The following is a 7447-nucleotide window of genomic DNA, read 5'->3' as shown; positions in this document are numbered from 1 at the left end:
TCTGTTTCAGGAAAAAAATGAAGTTTTTTGTATAATGAATAATGTGCGTGTTCAAACTGAATGGATTCTTCACTCCACGATCCCTGCAATACGAGAGATGTGTGTTTTAGCCCTGCTTCTACACGAAGAATCGATAACAAATACAGGAGAAGCTGAAATGGAAATATATATCGAAACATCTGGATTTTGTGCAAAGTTAAACGCAGAAAATGAAATTTACTCTTGTAACAAATGCTTTGAGAATGATGATGATTGATGGGAACAATGTGTGTGTGTGTGTGTGAATTATATTAAAACTTGGTATAGTTTTACTCTTTCATGTATGAGAAGAAGAAATTTAAAATAGAAAATAAAAGAAACTTAAAACAAACACTAAAGCGTAGAAAAAACTACCCTTTAGTCATAGTTTGCCTACATTATTTATTTAAATAATAATAATAATTTATGTTAGATTAGTTATAATTTTTAATAAATAATCCTGAAAGTAATATTTAAAGGTTAAGGTATATATGCATTAAACTTCTCTTTCTCTCTCCTTCTTACACTCGTTCTCTCTGAAATCACATGGAGACTGACATGTTGTGAACTTTAAATCTAATCTTCTCTTATCTCTATTGTATTCTTTGATCTTATGCATCGAAAACTTATCGCTATCCCCTCCCCCCCCCCCATTCTCGCATACTCTTGGTTGGGTTAAAAATTAAGAAAAGACAATTTTCTTTGTGTGTATGTATATACTTTATTCATAAAGAAAACTGTTTTAGAATTAACACATATATTTCTTCGCAAATAATCTTGAACGAAATAAAATATTAAAATCCACCTTAAAACAAAAGGCAAGAATTATAATAATAATCATAATAACCATTCTTAAGCAACCATCTTAAGCCTGTGGCAAAATTAATTATTTAAACAATTAATTTTGGATAATAATATCTTTGTGTGTTTTTTAAACTTCACAGTAAAATGATCAATCTTATTCATACTAATTTTTTAACATCACCACTTATTGGTTTATATTTGATCAAACGATCGTGTAAGATTTAGCAATATGCAGATGTTTGATTAGGAAAATCTTCTTTTGTTTCAAATTCTAAGCGAACATCAACTGGTCCATATTTCAAAGATTCATTTTGTTTTGAACAATCAATGACAATTAGTGGAACATAATCAATTAACTCTTTCTTCCCTAGAAGTGGATTAGGCTCTTTTCCATATTAAATAGCTTGAAAATTAATATACATATCATAAAGTAGAGCGTATTGATTTCTGTCAATATTCAGATTTAAATTGCCATATGGGTAACATTGTGAATTTAAATATAATTTTACATTTGATATTTTGCAATCATCAAAATAACTCGCGCTGCGATTCGAATTACTTTTTCTATTTGTTTGAAATTCCAATATAACAAATCTAGGTTTTTCTAATTGCAATGACGTTTTTACATTACAAACATGGTTTGATGTAACTGGAAGTAAAGGATATTCATACAATTCCCAAGAACGAAAACTGGAATAGATGGATCTTTTTCAATATATTTAAGTAATTTAAATTTTCGTTGATCTGATAGTCTCATACACGGTAACAACCATTCAACTTTATTTATTTCAATTTTATATTGCTCATTGGGAGCTGTTTGTAAAACGGCATTTACATCACTCTTCGATCTAGTGAAAATAAGTTCATGTTTAGCATTAATAATGATTTTTTGATAATCTTCAGCAAACCCAAATGTCATATTAAGTGGTATTGAAATATCAAAATTACCAGTTGCATTAGTTAATATTTGATCGTTATTATTATTTATCCCAAGCCAACCAGCGTTTTCAAAAATTCTACTCTGACTAGCATCCATGGACACATAATTCTTCATGAGACTCGTGAGACCAACATTTTTATTTTTATCAATTTCAACAGCATTTATTTCACATCGCGCTTCTTCAAACAAATGGCAGATTGCGTTACTAACTAAAACAGTGTTAGTCAACGGAGCTCCATCAACTTTCGTTAATTTCCCTTGTACATGGAGTAAACTCTTGTAGGGTAGCAAACAATTATCTTGATTTTGAATCGCTATTCTAATTTCATCACTATTGTTGAACGTAGATGATGTATATGGTTTATATGCATTTATTTCATAATGAATGATTGACTCATCAAAAACTATTGGGTTTTCAATATCTAAAATATCCCCTTCCATAGCAAATAACCAGATCTTCAACCCCAATCTTCTTAGAAATTGAACGTTTTGAGGTGTTATCGCTTTGACAACAGGCTTCTGACTAGCTTGTTTCAAACATGTTTCCTTATTGTTATAACTGTAACCAATTTTTCTATTAAATACAATCCCCATTATCATACAGATTTAATATGAAGTCTTATCGTTATCACTTCATCACGAAAATTGACTAAATTTCCGTCCTGATCAACCTTTCGTAACTGAATTTGATCTATGGTCTTCACGGCGATTGGCAAGTAAATGACTTGTGATGAAATTTCAACTATTTTATACCCAGGTGGTACTGTAGGAAAAAATTTATGAATCGTATGTGCTTTCTGATTGTTAATATATGCACCTGTAGTAATGTTACATTCAATCCTCAGTGAATTGACTTTTATTATTGAAACAAGTGAATCAGATTCATGAACTTTTTGAGCCTCAAGTACACATGGTGAAAATCCTAATAATGAACCTATAGAATCCTTGTTTTCAAAATTGATATCGTGACTACAAAAAACTTGACTTCGTAAAGTATTATTATTGGGTTCAATATGAATTTCAGTATTTTTTTTAACTAAAACATTTTGTAAATACCGATGAATGTCACCTATTTCATAACTACCTGTGGGTATTTTAATTTCTTGTTCACCAACATAAAATTCATTTTGATTAAGATTAACATTAGGGATTGAATTAAAAATTAAAAATTCTACAAGGCCTAAAGCATAATTTTTATTCGGTGAAAGCTCAATTGGTGTTAAATATTGTGTCTCCAGTATTGAGGAATTCTGAGATAATGTTGAAGTAAATGAGTCAACCACGATGATGATCAATAATTAACTAACTTTAAAAATGTATTGCTCTATTTTTTATATAGGGAATACGAACTTTTAAATTTTAGTTGATCACACAAAAATTTGAAACATAAATGTCCACAAACAAAAGTATTATAGTCCTGATATCTATCATGATTATATTTTATATGGTCTATACCTAGATATTTAATGAGATCTGTAGGTGGCTTAAGGTTACCAAAACTATCAAAATAAATGACATGATTTCCAACTTTTTTATATGCAACCCAATTTGTTCCTGAATTGTTTTTATACACCACGAAAATTTTGAATTTTAATCAATATTGCATATTTAAATAAATCAAAATCAGTTAGAGCTCGATGTGATAGTTTTATTGTATGTTTTTTTATTTGTTTAAGTTTTTTTAGGGTTTTTGAAGTTTTTTTGTGAAGCTTTCTTTTTTTTAACATTTTTTTTCATTTTATTTGAATCCCTAAGCCTTGTTTATATGGTTTCAGATATAAGTCTTTCCTAATGCAATATCCTCAATTTTTTTATTATGACGTTTATTCTCCTCTAGTTGAGATTTCGCTGCATTTGAATCGTTTACAGCCTTAGCAATACCAGCAGCACCACCTTACAGTGCACCAATCGCACTGAGACCAGCGAAAATAGGTACTAGAAATGGTAGAAATTTACCAATCTTAGTTGGTATAGGTAAGATTCTAGGTTCATTTATATAATTCTTCCCACCCGCCTTTTTGACTGCTTCGATTGCACCATCAAGAGCTGATTTGATTATTTTTTGAACATTTTTATCAACAATCATGGATTTCTTAGCAGCTTTTACAATTTTTCCTAGTGATAAAGTCAATCGTTTCTTTTTTTTATCACTTTTTTTTTACCCATACCAAATTTTACTTTAAGCTTCATAGCATTTGTTATTGCATAAGCGGAAGCTTTTTCACTAAACCCAGCATCTGAAGCTAATACACGATTCCAAGCTTTATCAGCTATTATTTTATCTGCATTATTCCTCGCTACAATATTTTCTGGGTTTTGTGAATAAGCTATATCGTGTTCCTTGCAAGCCCTATCTAGAGGATTAATACGGGGATCACCTCGTGTTAGTCTTTTTGTTAATTTTGTACCCGGTCCGCAGTATTGATAACCAGGTATATGTAATTCCTCGGGGAGTTTATTAATTAACTTATCAATTAAACCTTTACCACAACTGCTCTGTTTTAATGTCCTTCGACAACTGATTTTTTTTTATTTACAGACATGATTATATCTGTTCAAGAAAACTTTTTAAACTAAATGTTAATCTTTATAAACAGATCATTTATAGTAGCCTTAACAGTTGTAATCAAGATGAAGTACGTAACACAACCCATGAAACTTCCAATTGTGAATTTTGATCAATTTTCACAGCAATGTGGAAATAATGGAAAGCGTCCTGGTAATTTATTACCAAACAGTTTAAGAGCTATATTTTGTGGACCATCTAATTGTGGAAAGACAAATGTCTTACTATCACTACTAACACACCAAAATGGGTTAAGATTTGAAAATGTTTATGTTTATTCAAAGTCTCTAAATCAACCTAAATATAAATTTTTGGAACAAATTCTTCCATCAGTTGAAAATGTAGAGTACTTTCCGTTTAATGAACATGCGGAAGTAGTGATACCAAGTAAAGCACGACCTAACTCAATAATGGTGTTTGATGACGATGTGAGGAACAAGATAACATTAAAGGATTCTTTTCCATGGGTCGGCATAGAGATGTTGATTGTTTCTATCTATGTCAGACTTATGCTCGAATTCCTAAACATTTAATACGTGACAATGTTAATTTTTTAGTATTATTTAAACAAGATGAAATGAATCTTAAGCACACATATGATGATTATGTAAACACAGATATTCATACATTCAATTTAAAGAGTTGTGTTTAGCTTGTTGGAATAATGATAAATATGGCTTTGTAGCAATCGATAAAGATAGTGAAATTAGTCAAGGTAGATACAGAACAGGGTTCGATTCCTTTTATAACTTTTAGTGAAACAGTTCTATTTCAAATTTAGAAGTATAAACAGGTCTTTGAGAAAAGATAATTTTTATTAAAAAAAACGTTTTACATGAAATTGCTAAAGCTAGTGAAGCAATTCGACGAAAGCATAAACTAATAAAATTGGGGGAAGAATCAGCAGAACAAACTTTAAGTGATACTTTTAAACCTATCGTTTCACCACTTGAAAAAATAATTGATGGGTTTGAAAACGTAAAAAAACAAAAAAATGATTATATCAAGAGTGAGGTGAAGAAGGAAAACACTCCAAATTTTGAACAAGAACCGATTGATGATGATGGTAATGATGATGATGATGATGATGATGATGATGATGATGATGGAGATTCATTCAAATCAGTTTATTCAACAGATTCTGAAAAACATAAATTTATTGATATGGGAAATGAAGATGCCTCACCAAGCACTATTTCACAGAATGATATAGCACATGATTCTCTCGACATGCTGAAGCATGGAAAGAGGGACTTAGATAATGAATATGGTGTGCGAAAATGATCTAAAAATAAATTAATGATTGGTGATTTAATGATCATTTTTTATCCTGATTATATTAACATAAATAGTGTGAATTACCTAAAAACTAGAGGTTTACTTGAACTTTTATTTAAGAAAGTACCAAATGAGTCTTATATCAGTAATGATGATTACGAAAATTATAAAAACATCATTATTCAAACAAAGGCACATAAAAAATATTATAACGTTGACGGAGCAGTTCGCGAAAGTAAAAGTTTAAAATATAAGAATCTTATACAAAATATTGTCACATAATCTCCAGCAAAAAGAAATAAAAATAGTAATCAAAGGAAAAGTCAACTTTCATCAGGTTATAGTGTGACTCCTCAGTATATGATTACACACAACAAAAACCAGTTAGATTATGTCTACTGGGATGATCCAAATGAATTGATTGATCGATTACGTTTACTTTTAGGATCCCAAGCAGCTGGGAATCCTAGCCATACAAATAAAAGTATATCAATTATTAATTAAGAATTGCGTGAAGCTAGAATTATTTATTATCCAATGTTTTGTTAAACTGTTCACTTACCGTATAAATCATTAATATTTTCAGATTTACACGACAGATTGAGCATCATCTTATCCCTCACTCCGTAAGGGAAAATGGCGAACTAAGAGAGATACAAAGAGAATTCTTGATCTAGGCCCTGCTTGGTCGTGCGCACCCAACTTCCTTCATCTGCTTCACATGCAAGAAGGGTAGGTCAAAAAGTATAGTGTATCAAGGGCTTTGCTTTTGATATAGAAAACCCATTTCTTTAATTATTGTTGGCAATTAGGAAAGTGTGCGATTTGGACAATCCAACAAGAAAAAATATGCCAGGTAAGAAGAGAAGAATAGAGAAAAATTAATATTTTCAGATTTAAACGAAAGATTGAGCATTATTCAATTTTTTTTAATATGCTAATTTTCCATCTGAAGAAGTGGCCAAGGAAAGAATAGGTTTATCTCCAAACCCATTTTTTTTATTTCCTTAAGGATTGACACTTGTATTGTATTCCATGCAGGCTAACATGTTTTCCACTCTTTTAATTCCTCTTATTTCTATCAGTAGACACATCTCTCATGGTTAGTTTTAATTCCATACTTACATGCTTTATTTTCGATTTATTTAATTACCCCTAATATGTCCGCAAAATATGTGCACTCAAATAGTTTCTATTTAGTAGATATACTGGGGAAGTTCTATCTATAGATTCCTGCACCGGCATTTACCGACATTCAGAAATTTATGTCACGTCAGAGATACTAAAATATTCTCTGTTCCATAATAATTTCCAGAAGTTTCGATTATGATGTGTTGCATAATTTATGGTAGGTTATGGTTGCCATGAGTAAGATGATTGTGCACGTGTGAGTGTGTCTGTGTGCTGGCGCGTGTACTACCACGTGTGCTATATCGTAAGCATGTCGTGTGTGCATTTACATATGCATACGAAATATTTAATTTTAAAGTTTGATAGTGTGTATTTTATAGTATTCATTGAAATAATGATGCTAGATAATACAAAATTTCTCACGGGAGGTGCGAGCACGTGCAAATATGTGCGATTGTAATATGATATGATGATGATGTGAATATATGTGATAGAATATGACTCATATGATATAAAAGACGCGCTTTGCATTCGTTTTTCAGTAATCATCAACCACTCCATAAATGAATGAAACTAAAAAAGAAAGTGAAATACAAGTTCGCTTCACAATCTTCTTAAAAAATATTCAAGAGTTAAAAAACTTAATCAAACCAAGGGAAGATATTTTTGAAATATCAACAAAAATTAAGTTTTTAAATTTACTTCGTGAA

Source organism: Belonocnema kinseyi, chromosome 8 (genome assembly GCF_010883055.1).
Source record: "Belonocnema kinseyi isolate 2016_QV_RU_SX_M_011 chromosome 8, B_treatae_v1, whole genome shotgun sequence".
Classification (NCBI taxonomy): domain Eukaryota; kingdom Metazoa; phylum Arthropoda; class Insecta; order Hymenoptera; family Cynipidae; genus Belonocnema; species Belonocnema kinseyi.
The sequence above is the reverse complement of the archived record's forward strand: the minus strand, read 5'-3'. Positions refer to the sequence as shown.